This window comes from Heterocephalus glaber, unplaced genomic scaffold (assembly GCF_053883595.1).
Source record: "Heterocephalus glaber isolate CG9 unplaced genomic scaffold, H.glaber_assembly_v1.0 deba00001190, whole genome shotgun sequence".
Classification (NCBI taxonomy): domain Eukaryota; kingdom Metazoa; phylum Chordata; class Mammalia; order Rodentia; family Bathyergidae; genus Heterocephalus; species Heterocephalus glaber.
The window spans coordinates 619891-634579 of record NW_028258211.1 but is presented as its reverse complement, the minus strand read 5'-3'; the positions used below and the strand labels follow the sequence as shown (position 1 = coordinate 634579).

At 40.4% G+C, this 14689-nt stretch overlaps 1 pseudogene across 1 annotated transcript; it reads right to left on the bottom strand.

Moving 5' to 3' along the window:
• Nucleotides 1–322: 322 nt before the first annotated feature.
• Nucleotides 323–12680, bottom strand: LOC147828239 (acylphosphatase-2 pseudogene; annotated as a pseudogene). Its single transcript, XR_015451116.1, has 2 exons — nucleotides 12421–12680; nucleotides 323–1658 (listed from the first exon to the last, which is right to left on the bottom strand). The product of XR_015451116.1 is annotated as an acylphosphatase-2 pseudogene (transcript).
• Nucleotides 12681–14689: the final 2009 nt, after the last annotated feature.

Below are 14689 nucleotides of genomic sequence, written 5' to 3'. Positions count from 1 at the left end.
AAAGGATACCAAGAAAAATCCCAAAAGGAAAACATACATCAGATGAAGTCTAGAGGAAACCAGGCACAAGCTTCCAAGCATCCTCTCCCAGTGGAGTCATCCCAGAACATATGTGGCAACACATAGGACATGATGTCTACCTGGGACGCTCATTAGAGACTCAGTGTCCAGGGTTTTTAGTGGGGGCTGGTTATGTAAGTACCCTTGGCCAGGCAGGTACCAAATTCCAGCCTCTCAGAAGGAAAGTAGGTGCTCCCCATAAGCCACATTGTTTTATTTTTACTTTTTTATCTTTAAACAGAATTTTAAAATTAACTCTTTATTGATATTATTTTATGATTATATTGATCACATACAAATATTTATTTTAACCACTGGTTCTTTTAAAGACTTCAATCATTAAACTCAATTTTAATAGCAAATTATTATTCAGACAGCATTAGAATTCACTCTAGACAAACAGTACTTTAAAATAACTTGGATGGTTCACTTTATTTTCTATGTCTAACCAAATAATATGTATGCTATAATGTTCATTGAAATGAAAGAGTTCATGAGACAGGCTTAAATTGAATGTTCATATTGAATATTCATAATGACATTTTCAAACTTAGAATTATTTTGCTTATTCAAAAAGGTCTACTAAAATTATTTCAGTGATAAACATTTTTAGCAACATAATTCTGTAGCTTTCAGAACAGAAAGTACTCTTTTTTAAATCTTACTTCGGTACTACTATTCTAGAATATAGACTTCAGAATATATGGTATCTATTGTGCATTGGAGTTATTACAATTTTAATTTCTTTTCTATTAGTATCGAACACTGAAATTAGAGTATTCAAGTTTAGAGATGGTTTTTTCATTAGAAAAGTTTGTGCAGTCAATGCGAGAACTAGGACTTCCAACCTTGCTCAGTCAGAACTTCATGGAATCGACCTTCTCTTCAGGGCCTTGCACTTGGCCTGTCACAGTGCCTTTGCTGGTATTCTTCACCCAGCCAACTACTCCTATTTTCTTAGCTTCATCTTCAGTGTACCTTCTGAAGCAAACACCCTGCACGCTCCCGAACACCTCGTAGTCCACCGATTTGAGCCGTGCGTTGGTAGACATGGTGGTGGCGGGCCCTCTGCCGAGGAGCAGGAGCGCGTCCCGGGGCGCTGTGATGCCACAGGGAGGAAGCACATGGGACGGCGAGTTGCGCCCTGCGCCTGTCCTCCGCACAGGACGGAACTGGAGCGGGCCAGGGTCACGCGTCGAAAGGCGGCAAATGAGACGGCGGAGCGGGGAGCGAGGGCGGCCGGGACAGCGCGATACATCAGGCGCCCGACCCGGTCCCCTCTTTTTTTTTTTTAAGAGTAGGAAAAACTTACTGAGAGAAGGAAAGCTTCTGCCTACGAGAGACAGAAGGGGGACCGGAAAGTGGGTTGCCCGCTCACCCCCTGTTTCAAAGATGTTTTATATAGCAAAGCCTCGTGGTAAGGTGGGTACAAAGTGGGACAAAACTAGAAGACCCAATGGAAATTTACAAAGTGGGCATGAGGTGGGGCAAAACCTTGACCAACCAGTAAGATTACAAGTACATAGAGCCGGGGATTTAGCTCAGTGGTTCCGGCACCTGCCTCGCGAGCGCAAGGCCCCGAGTTTGATCCCCAGTACCTAAAAAAAAAAAAAAAAGATTACAAGTACAGTTGCCCAGGTCTTATTGATTAAATGGGGGTCAAATGCGGGGGGGGGGGGGGGCAAGTCATGTAGCAAGCATACAAGGATTTTCAGTAAGGGTGGGTCAGGGATATTTCCTGGAGAGGCTGAGTTAAGACCTTGAGACCCCACCCAGGTGATTGATACCTATTTAGAATATCAATCACTGCTATTTATCCCCAGGGGAAGCACAAGGGTGTATAGTTTCTCTCCTTTTACAATTCTGGCCTTCAGTGAATATGTCTTGACTGTCCTCTATGTTGGCTCCTTGCTATGTTCACTCCTAGAGGGCTGGTCCTGTCTAACTGCACACAAGCTAGCTAATTAACTTACCTATCCACAGTATTCCCCCCTCTGAAGAAGTACCCCTAACTGCTGTGAGAGGCAAAGGGCGAAGGCCTTTCTGGCTACTTCTGGCTGAAGAGGGTCATAGTTGTGATCAAATGTTAGAGTTACTCTACAGAGTCTATCTAAAGGCCCTCGACAGTGCCAGGCACTATCCTCTTGGTAGCTGTATAGCTTTGAGTCTGGAGGAGACAAAGCCAAAGAAACAGTTAATACATGGGCCAAATTATAAGGTCAGCAGGATTGCTATGAATGTAGCCAACAAGGATTTCCACCGGGAGGAACTAGTAATAGCCTCCCACAAAGAGGATAAGGAGAAGGTACAGGGGACTCAAAATCCCAACAAAGAAGTCAAATTGTATAGTTTAGCAGTTATGAGCTGTTTACAAGGTCGATCTGGTGGATCCCGGTAAAAAAAGTCTAACACATTTGTCATTGGTTCCATTTGTATGACTGCTTGGAGTTGGCAGCCTCTAGCCAAGAATAAACAAAACTTTTAAGAAATTAGAGCATGTATAATCTAAGCATGAGCACACTAGAATGGAAGGGCAGATTGGGGAAAAGTTAAATTTAGATACTGTAAGAGTGATTGTAACCTGCTGACTCAGATTCTTTCATTGATAGAGGTTATGTATAAGTCGGATAAATCTCTCTAGTTTTAGCTGTAAGAAGATAAGAGACAATTTGAAGAACAAATATCCCAAAGAAATTTAAAACTCTAGCTGAGTGAGCTCTTATAGATTTTACCATAGTTTTTTCCTAATGATCCATAACCATGGTCAGCTATTGGTGCAGCTGAAAACTACCAGAAGGGGTCAGTGACTGGAGCCCCATTTTATACCTAGCTTTATTACTATGGCATTATTTTATACCTCTTTTGGTTATTCTTTTCTGTTGGGTGTTTAAGACCAAGTTAAAGTGAGACCTAAGTCAAATCAGTATGAATTTCTTGCTATCTATCAAGGTCAAGTAAGTTTCCTCAGGCATTACTTTGGAACCATGCATAGAGCCTCTCAGCTCCTCTGTCAGTGTCAACTGTCAGGATGGGTCACAGCCCTGCTCAAGCATGTTGCTTTCAGTGAAAGCGTAGGAGATTTTTCCCTCTTTGTGACCCTCCTTTGGCACATGGTATATTTGTCCTCTGGTGCCCAGCAATCTCCCTGCTCAGGAGGTTGAGTGACTTACCAAAGATGTAGGATCCTGTAGGAAAGGTTCCTTCATGTCCTGGATTCTTTATTGACCTTGAGGGGGAAGAGCCAAAATATTGGATGTCCTCTTATCCCAGTTACCTTTTTAGTTTTGGTCTCCAAACTTTAGTTTTTGAACACCCAGAAGAGAAGATCAGTGACATAAGTATTTTAGTAGGAGTAGTGAGCTTCACTATTATAATTTTGTCTGGACTTTAAGCAATTTTAAAATACATTTTATCAACCATGGTCATTTTAGTAGTTGAATTGAATCCCTGCAGAATGTTAACAGACAACAGTTATACATTATATAGAAAAACTTAAGATCACATGTAGTATATTAGCATGACAATCATGATGACATCTTTGTAACACTTACATGTCCATCTTAGTATGGAATAGTCTTTTAGTCAAACACTTCCATCTGATCCCAAGACATTAAATGACATAAAGAAAAGTCTTATCTGTTATCCTTTAGTAGGATGCCATTTAGAGATCATACAGATTGGCCTATAAATGCACCTTACGAGTTCATAATGTTTAGCCTCTAATTTTAGTGTGTGACATTGGTTCAACTGTTTGGTGACTGAGCATCCTTAAGTGTGGTGACACACATAACATACATCACGTAAGTTTTTAAGAAAACTACTATTGGGGCTGGGGATTTAGCTCAGTGGTTCCACCGCCTGCCTTGCAAGCTAAGGACCTGAGTTCATTCCCCGGTACCAAAAAAAAAAGAAAACTACTATTGGGCCGGGGATTTAGCTCAGTGGTTCCAGCACCTGCCTCAAAAGCGCAAGGTCCTGAGTTCAATTCCCAGTACCAAAGAAAGAAAACTACTATTTGACTGGCTATCTCATGCTGGCTTGACATGTACCTCCTATCACAAGTAGCTGGAGTGCAAGAGAAAGGGCAGATACCTGAGTCAAAGCTCATTACCATAAACAATATCCTAGAAGACCTGTACACCCAGAAGGCATGAATGATATTTAGTACACCACGAAATAAGAATGAGTATCAGTTCCCTGAAACCCTTCTTCATCCCTTAATTTTGTTTTGTACCAAGAACCTTTTAAATAATACTTTGTTGGGGCAGAGAAAGTGAGCCAGTCCCAGCACCTGGAAGGAAGCTCCCCCACCGCTATCCCAATCTCCTAGGGCAGAGAAGCTGAGCCGGTCCCAGAACCCGGAAGGAAGCTCCCCCACCGCCATCCCAGGCTCCTAGGGCAGAGAAGGTGAGCCACGTGGGCACCAGAAGCACCCCCCCTCCCCCCCGTGGAAATGAGAAGACACATAAACAAGCCTCAAAAACAGACTTCCAGATCACCTACAGCAACCCCAAAGGGAAATGAGAAGGAACAATCTGATACTCAACCACCTAGACTCTCTGAACTGGCAACAAAAGAGGATCTGGGAAAAATGAAATCAGAAATAATTACTCAGATAACAGCAAAGATTTTGCTCATGGTGCAAGACATGATTAATAAATCTAGAGAGGACACAGATTAAAAAAATAGAGGATCTGAGGAACATGATGGAATCCCAACATAAGAAACAAATGGAATCCATAAAACAGATACAAACAGATTTCCAAGAGATTAAAAACTCCATCAAAAGTCTGCACAGCAGAATGAACCAATGTGAGGATAGACTTTCACATATAGAAGATGAGATTGCAATTAGTGAGGAGGAAAAGAAAAATTGCTTTAAAATTGTAAGGGACCATGAGAAATCAATCCAGCAGCTGCTAGATGATGCAAAGAAGAACATAAAACTGATTGGAGTCAATGAAGAAAGAGGAGAGAGTGCAGATAACATAAAAACACTCTTCACAGAAGTGATGGCAGAAAACTTCCCAAGCAGGGGAAAAGAACTTGACATACAGATAAGTGAGACATATAGGACTCCAGCTAGCCTTAATCTAAAAAATCTACACATAGGCATATAATAGTTAGGATTCCAGAAATCCAACAGAAGAATAAAATTCTGCAAGCAGTCAGAGAAAAGAAACAAATCACATACAAAGGAAAGCCCGTCAGAATCACAGCAGACTTCTCAATGCAAACCCTCAAGGCAAGAAGAGCTTGGAGTGATGTATTTCAAGCCCTAAAGGAAAACATCCTCCAACACAGATTGATGTATCCTGCAAAACTATCTTTCAAAATGGATGGAGAAATAAGATGCTTTCATGATAAAGAGCACCTCAGGAACTTCATGAATACCAAACTGGCACTCCAAAAAATTTTAGACAATACCCTAGGAAAAGACAATGAGGATCACAACCCCAGGAAACCCAGCAGAATGAATCCATTGGTCGTGACAAATTAAACACAAAGGGGGAGAATCTAACAAAAAGAAAAAGTCATAGCAAGGCTTTTAAAACTTTTAACTTCATCTTCCTAATGAGTGTATAATTCAATCTTATTATTGTACTGATTAGTATTTTTCTGATTCTAGAGTTGCACACCTTTCCTTGTGCTATACTGGCTATTTATCATCTTCTTATGTCTACATTTTAATTGGGTTGTCTATTAATGAGCTCTAAGAATTCTTTATATATTCCAGTCATAGGTTATATGCATTGTAAATATCATCTGTTTAAGGACTACTTTTCACTTTAATGATGTCATTTAAAGTTCTAAATTTTGATGGAATCTCATTTATCAATTTTTTTCTTTTATACATCATGTCTTTTGTATCCTAGGTAGTTCTTGCCTACCCTGAATTCATAAACATTTTCCCTTATAATTTCTTCTTAAAGTTTTATACTTTTAGGCTTTCTTATTTAGGTTCATAGATCCCTTCAAGTTATTTTCATGTATGGAAAAAAAGGGTTGCAGTTAATTTTTTATATACGGATACCAGGTGTTCTAGTGCCATTTGCCGAAAACACTATCTCTTCCTCGGCTCTTGAATTGAGTTTATATTCTATAAAATGTTAATGCTAAATAATCTTTCAAAACTCAGTGGACCATATATGTGTGGTTCTAGTTCTAGATTCTCTGTTTTATTCAAATGATCTATATGCCTTTCCTTACACCAACACTGCCTTGATTACTGTAGCTTTAGAAGAAGCCTTAAAATTGGGTGCTAAACATCTTCCAACACTGTTTTTGTTTTTGTTTTTGGCTTTTCTGGGTCCCTTGTACTCCTACAGAACTTTAAAATTTCAATATCCAGTTCTTCATTTATAACAAGTATACACAGACCTGAATTTTTATATATACCTTGTGTTTTCTAATCCTGCTAAATTCAAGTACAAGTTCTAGGGGCTCGTAGAGATTTCTTAGTATTTTCTCTGTAGATGATCATTTCATCTATATATAAAGATTTTGCTTCTGCCGTGCCAATCCTATCCTAGTTGTGTCATTTTATTGCCAGACTATTTTGGTGGGGACTAGATTTCAAAGTTTAATGGACAGATAAAGAGTAAGCATATCTGCCCTTGTTTCCCACCTTAAGGAGAAAGCATTGTATCTTCTCCATTTATATAAGGTGTTCTCGCTAGAAGTATGGAGTACATGTCTTTAATCTGTTGAGAAGGTTCTGTCCTACTTCTAGTCTCCTGACAGCTTTTACCATGAACAGCTGTAGAATTTAGTCCAATACTTTTCTCCAACTAGTGACAGGATCATATGGCTTTTTCCTTTCCTCTGTTAAAATGATGACTTTTGGGAGTGGATCTTCCAATGCTGAACCAACACTGCCATCCCTATAACAAAACCGCTTTCTACATCCTGCCAGATCTGACTTCCAATAGTTTGTTTTGTTAAACAAATTTCTATCTATGTTCATACATTTTTCTTCTATTATCTTTATCCAGTTTTAGGATTAGCACAATGTTGAGTTCCTAAAATGAGGGGAGAAGCATTCCTTCTTTTTTCTGCTTTAATTGTTTGATATAATTTATCAGTTAAAATGTTTATGAGCCTGCTGTTGTCATATAGGTAGGTTTTCAAGCTAGGAATATACTTTCTTTAATAGGTGCTATTCAAATTTTATATTTCCTCCAGAGTTAGTTTCATGAATTTGTCTTCCAAGGTACTTCTTAGAAGTTGTCAAATTCATTTCAAAAAAGAGTTTTGTAATATGCTTTCTATATCCTTTTACATTCTGTAAAATCTGTGGTAATGTCTCCTAGATCTTAATATTGTAATTTTAAAAATGTATAACTGATATTGTGTAACAGGAAGAAAAGGTCTAAAAGAGCACGGGAATTGGAAGGCATAGGGAAAGGGAAAAAAGGAAAAGAAAAAAATATGAGAAGAGGAAAAAAAATGGAAACAAGATCTTTGCAAATAGGGAAGGGTGGAGGGGGTGAAGGGAGGGCAAGGGAAGGGGGAAAAAAATAAGAACCAAGAGACTCATGTAATGGTACAAGATCCCAATGATGAATGTAACTGTATTTTATACCGAAAATGTACCAATAAACTTAATGGGGAAAAAAAAGAAAATAATACTTTGTTTTCCCACAGAAAACTTAGCCCATGACCAATGTATACATATCACAATGATGTTTAGCAATGTATTTCCTACAAGGCTATGGAAATTATTGGGATCCCCTTTGTGAACAAAGTCTGGAATAAATTAGTTTCCAGGCAGCCGCTCCTTTATTTACCGAAGGGAATCCTGTCCAGTTGTTTTCCTAAGCCCAAGAGTATTTATTTAATTATCTTAATAAGGGGCCGGGGATTTCGCTCAGTGGTTCCATCACCTGCCTCACAAGTGCAAGGATCCAAGTTCAATCCCTAGTACCAAAAAAAAAAAATTATCTTAACAAATTTTTAGATGACCTGTGAGAGCCAAATCATAACAATTAACACATTATTTTTGACCAATGAAAGATTCCTGAGTTATTATATGTAGATATCAATATGTACTGTATTTGTAAAACTAGTTGATGTTATTTGAATAAGCTGGCAACCTGGGAGAAGCATGTCTTTAGTGACATTTATCTATAGTTACAGGCAAACATCTTAAAAAATCCAAAATGCAAAAAAAAAAAGCTCAAACACAACAGCTGTACATGTTGTAACAAATTGAACAGACAGACAGACGCGCATGTAAGACAACTTGTTTGTAAACCAGGGTGCACTCAGATGTATTTGGCCAAGTTGAATTATAATAACTTTTATAATTTTTAGGTTTATAATTATAAAAGAGACTAGTCAGAACTTTGTAAATCAATTAACAGAGATTTCTTGTAATAAGAATCAAAAGAAATAAAAATCTTCTACACCTGTGAAAGCAAAGACCATTTTAAGCTGATAGTTTATCTGACTGCGATACCCAGCTACACAGGCTTCTCATGGTTGCTTTTAGCCACATATAACTGTTCCCTCTAAAGGGACAGACTTTTACAAGTAATGTTAACTATCTCCAGTGGGGTCCGCTCAGGCCAGGTTTGCATGTAGGAGAGACTAGGTAACCCTCTTTGGAGCTAAGTATGAATTCCAAGCAGTGAGGGAAGAAGGCCTGCCAAGGCTCCAACCTGCTGTGCTGCAGATGTCTACCTATGACAGTTTCTCCCATTTTGAAAAGAAACAAAGGGAAAGAAGGCGTCCCTGTTTATCCCTCTTGTTCTGTGCCCAGTCTAAGGTGTCCCTTAGACTTCATCTCGTCTGGTGCCAGTGGCGGCTGACTAGAGGTGCACAGAAGTGGCCAGAGCCAGGTTAGCTGTTCTTACCATTCTCCAATTTTGCCTGAGGCCTGAAAGACAGATAAATCTGAACTAAAACTGTTACATTTATCTTTTGAGAGTTTCAGGACTAAACCCAGACCAGTTTTCTATATGGCCCAGAGATAAATGAAGGTCAGCTTTACTCTGGAAGGATTCCAGGGAGGGGAAACTCACCATTCTGGAAGCTTTGTCCTGAAATCCAGCAGCCACAGAAGAGGGAAGTGCCTTGAATCAAACTGCATTATTTCTCAGGGGCAGGGTAGTGGAGAAGGGACAGAAGAGTGCCTCTAAGTATGGCACAAAACTAAATCTTAACCATCTCAGGTGTAGAAGGACAAATAAGATCAGGAGCTTTTCCAGAGTGCCTCTGTGATCTTTAGCAAAACATGTCTCCAGAGACAAAAAGCTATGACTGACTCCAACTGCATTGCCAAGCAGAAAATCAAACCAATAACCAAAGAACCCAAATGGCTGCTTTTTGCCTCTTGAAAGAGAATGAAAGTGTTCTAACTACATTTTTTAGGGCTTACCCTTTTAATGAATTACTCTGAATCTATAATGTCTAATTTATGACTTAAATACCCTACAGGCTGTTGAGCAGCCATTAGGAGCAAGACTCCCAAAGCCATGTCTCACCTCTTATTAACATACAAACTGAAACGGTGTCCTGCAGTTAAGCACTTAGAAGGGCTTGTTTGAGCTTCTAGAGTGCGGTCTGGGAATGAGGTCCCCAGGTGCCTGTCTCTTGGGCTTTTCTATAAGCTAATAGAGGGGTCACACAATCTCACTATATCCTGCTATCTGAAGGCCATAAAAGCCTGTAATTTCCAGGAATCTCCTTAGCTGTTTTAGAGTCTTTGGCTGTGGAAAGGAAAGAACTGGTTTAATTCTTTCTTCCCCTAGTCTTTGGGTTCCCTTAGGTATAATAAGGCCTAAATATTTTACCTCAAGGCTGCAAAGTTGTGCCTTAGATCTAGAAATATTATAACCCCTGTCTGTTAGAAAATTTAGCAGAGCAGATGTCTTGGCTAGAAAGCTGTTCTGAGGGGGCACATAGCTGCATCCCATCTACATATTGCAAGACTGTGACTTGGGAAAAACTATAGTATTTTCTTTTATCAAGTCAGGATGTAGATCTGTCTTATTTTTCCTGATAAATAGTTGACAATTTAAAATAATTGAAGGGCTGGGGATTTGGCTCAGTGGTTCTGCTGTCTGCCTCACAAGCACAAGGACCTGAGTTTGATCCCCGGTACCGGAAAGCAGACAGATCAGAAACACTCTTTGGGCCGGGGATTTAGCTCAGTGGTTCTGGCACCTGCTTTGCAAGCTCAAGGTCCCAACTTCAATCCTCGGTACCAAAAACAAAAAACAAAACAAACAAACAAAAAAACCAATAAAATAACTGAAGGGGTTAGTTCTCATGTATCTTTACACCTTCATGAGTATATGTCTGAAAATGTCTTCTATTTAATCTCGTATCTGATTGGCAGGCCAGTGGGGGTCTTGTATAGGAACTGCTTGTGTTCTAGTAGGAACAAGTTGTTCCCCTGGCTGCCTGTTTTTTTGAGCTTCCAAAATTAAGATAATATTTGTCTCTACATGTAGTAGCAGCTTGTAATACTACTTGTCTCTCATTAGAAATCAATGTTTGATTTAAGAGCAACATTACATCTTTTTAATCTAGTCCATAGGTCTGAGTAAGTCCTCTAAAGACCTCAATGTACATATCAGGGTATTCTGAAAACTTTTTTAGGTCTCATTTAATGTCTTAGATCATTGAGAGAAAAAGACAGGGGAACACAGATAGTCTCATATTTGCCATTTACTTCCTGCAAGGGATGTTGTCTTTGAGGGACCTCAACAACTTAGCTAGGAATGGATATAGCCTCAGGGAGATTAGAGCTGGCCTGGAAACTCCACCCTCAGCTCCTGGTGGTTAGGGTGAGCAGTAGCCTTAGGCTTAGAGGTACTGAATGCCTTGAGGTGAGGTGTCTCATTTTTCTATGGCCCACATTTACATTTGAACACAAGCAAGAATTACTTCTTAATGTGAAGAAAATCTCAACATAAGATTATTTTGACCATGTTCTCTCTTTTGCAATGTAATTTTAATTGTGAGACAGCATCATAATACTTTTCTCTGTGCACTTGGCTTTAGGAGGTAGCCACACCACAGGCGGGTGTAGAGAAATACTAAATTGCTCCTTAATATATTCCAAAGGAGTAAGAGGTTCAGATATAGAGTCCCAATTTGAAACAAGAGAAACAAATATGGCATCCTATAAGTCTCTGCTTGATTCCTGTGCCCCCTAGGGTGTCCCCAAGGCATCTCCCAAGGTTTATACCACTCCAAGGTAGGTAGCTAAAGTCTGGAGAGAGAACCAGAAAATAAAACTGGACTGGACTATCTACCCTTAACCAGCACGTGATCTTATCTTCCTCAGGAAACTCATATCCTTACTCCAGTAGGTACTCTCAAAGCACAAGTTACAATTGACTTTAGCCATAACAGTCACGTTTAGAGAAGGAAGTATTGCTAGCAAACCAAGAGATTTAAACCACTGCTTTCTAGTTCCTTGAAAGAGAGAGGGGAATATGTCAACAGTCAAATTAGGGCACTTTTCCTGATAAAGAGATCACCTCCAGAGATGGTAAATCAGAGATTCTGCCCTGGGCCCTAGGGCAGAGAAAGCTCTGAGACATTTCTGTTGTCTATCCAGTCATTTAGGCAACTTTTATTAGCAGCAATACAAGGCTACTCCTTTAAGGTCCATTTTAAATTCACTAAGTATTTGAAACTCATAGGTCCTCATAGCAGCCATAATCTACATAGTAAAGGCACCTTTATCAAGTTCCTAAGCACATGCATGAAGGAAGAGAAAGGCTGACCAAAATAGTCCCATGTTCCACTTAGCATGTAAAAACACAAATGCAAGTTACTGATTGTTATTTTCCCTAGTGTAAGACAAAACAGTTGTTGTGAGTTGCCTTAGCCTGACTTTCTGCAAGGAGGAGTGGTCTGACTACTAGGGATTTTCAAATGAACTCCCAACAAGTTGGAGAAAAGTTTAAGTGGAGTTTTTAACTCACTAGCCAAGAGAAAAAGCCCAAATAAAGCTCAAGCTGGTTAAACATCCAAAAATCACCATATAGCACTCTATAAGTCCACAAAATTCCAAAGTCCATAACCTCTCAGAAAAGGCATTTTTCTCCCCTACATACATAAATGATGAAGACCATGCCTAGGGGGAGAAAAGGTTCAGGTATTTTTACTCTATCAAAGATTTGTTTTGTACATTTGTCTAGAGGGCAGTCTTATTAGTAGTAGAGAAAGGAGTCCAAACCTGTAGCTCAGCTCTTAATGGAGGCTTCAGAAAGGGCTCTGAGGGCATCGCTTCAGTTCACCCTGAGACAGAGGATATCTGATGATCACTGACAGAGTTCCCCTTTCACCTCACAGAGGAGTCCAGATATGGACAAGATGTGGAGATTTTCTGCTGATTACCTGGACGGGCTGTCTGGAGCTAGTTTCTTCTGAGGGACCTTTGGGTGTCCACTGGAGAGTAGCCCTGGCCATGACCCCTCTGTTGTCACCTCAGCTTCTGCTAGTTCCACGCAATCAGAGATCTGTCTCCGAAAGGAACCCAGTTGTCTATCTGGTCAACGTTCCACCTGCCATTGGTGTCATGGGAGTGGGGATTCACCAGAGGACAACTGGAGAAACCTGTCCCCTGCTTTGAGAGTGGCACCCGCCCTATAGGCAGTTACTAGCTGGCAGAGTAACCACTGTTTGGGCAGCTTTCTGTAAGGGACAGAAAAGCCTGAACTGTCTTTATCTGAGACCATTTCATAAGAGGCCCATTTTACAACATTTATAAGCAACTCAGTCCAATGCAACACATACAAAACAAGAATAAAATGTAATTTTCATAAGAAAAACAAGACATTTGTAAACATTTAAAACACAGCTTAAAATTCCAACACTTTTGAGACAAAAACCAAAACAAAGGCCAGAATGTATGAAACAGAAACCAGAATCGTGAAACAAATGTCCAGAGCCTGAGAAATGAAAAGTTACAGTCTGTGAAGCAAAAAGACCAAAGTTAGGACCTATGGGACAAAAGAAAGGCTTACCTCCCACAGTAATCTCGGTGGAAGACCTCCAAGATGGTATAGGGGAAAGAGATGTAACTGCAAACATACTAGATACCGAAATGCGAGTTCGTGTTCTCTAAAATCAAGAATGAATTCTAGGAACAATGGAGGTTAAGAGTGGGAAAAATGTATTGAGAGAAAGAAAGCTTCTGCCTAAGAGAGACAGAAGGGGGCTGGAAAGTGGGCTGCCCCAGCCACATTGTTTTATAAACCGTTTAGGCACATGAGCTCCTCGTATCATTTCTGGGAATGGTATGGATCCTACAGAGACCCAAGTTCAGATGCCAGCCAATGTCCAAACTTGTAAGCAAATGGTTCAGAGGACAGCACCTGAGCCTGCTGAACTAAGTCTTAGTGTGGGTGAGCACCTAGGAGCACCACCTAAGTGGAGAGTGGGAAATGGCTGGGTGGAGGGAAAATGGCCCAACTGAGCCATTGCAACAAAGATCTTGGGCAATGCCATAGCAGCCCGTGGGTCTGGGTGGCTTCTCACAGGTGTTCTAGATGGAGGCCGGGGCTCAGGCCTTTTTACTTTACATCGCCGAGGCACTGACATCTCCCCAAGCTGAGGGAAGTAACTTCCAAAACAATTCCTAAGGAAGGCAGAAGGGATTGAGCAACCTTCCAGGAAGCTGGGTCATGGGTGTTTGGTTCTAGGGCCAGCGTACTCCGGCATCCATAGAGGGCCTAGTGAATTGAGTGTTGTAGAAATGGTTCCACAGCTTCTTTGCTGATGGGACCCAGCCACTTTGAATATGTTGGAATTTTAGTAGCAGAAATTAAAGTTCTATAAAGGTCTAGATACAAGAAATAAGTGTGTGTAGGACAGAATATCTAAGAGCCTACAGACTAGCCCTGAATTTTTTCTAGAAGGCTATATGGGCAGCTTCACTGGTCACAGACATCTGCCCCAATCCCATCATCAATCCTACCAGCCTCTTAGAGGAATTCTGCACTGGAATGCCTTGCTCATCACAAAGGAATGTGCTCCACTCCCACACAGAGGTAGCATCCTATCCTTTAAGAGAGAAAGACAGTGCCCAGTTTCCAAGTAAGGACACTCACAGCGATATTCAGAAAACATTTTGTTTGACATCTTGGTTTTGGCATTTCTGTTGAAAACTAGGTCCTCTTAGAGTGCATGTAGACTCCAGCCAAAGTGTTACGATTCTTATAATTGGGGAAATTGAGGCTTTGGGGGTCACAGGATGAGCCCTCAATCTGCTGTCAGGGAGCAGCAGATTCTGGCCAAGTTCTGGCGTTCTTTCTACTGCCCCTCACTAATCTCCTCTACCTCCTCATCTAATCCCTCTCCTAAAAGAGAACCAGACCCCTGAGTGTGCTTCAGGGAAACTGCAAAAACATTTTAATTAACAGAATTAAATTTTTAAAAGTATCTAAATTGTAGCTCAGTGGTTCCACTGCCTGCCTTGCAAGGTCCAGAGTTCAATCCCCAGTACCAAAAAGAAAAAAAGTATCTACATTGTTTTATTTGGAACCAGATTTCCAGAATCACTAACAAATGAGACACTAACGGACACCAACTTCACGAACAAGGAGATTGTGAAGATGTGCAATCCCTTGCTTTGGGAATTCAAATATTCTGCTGCATGAGAGAT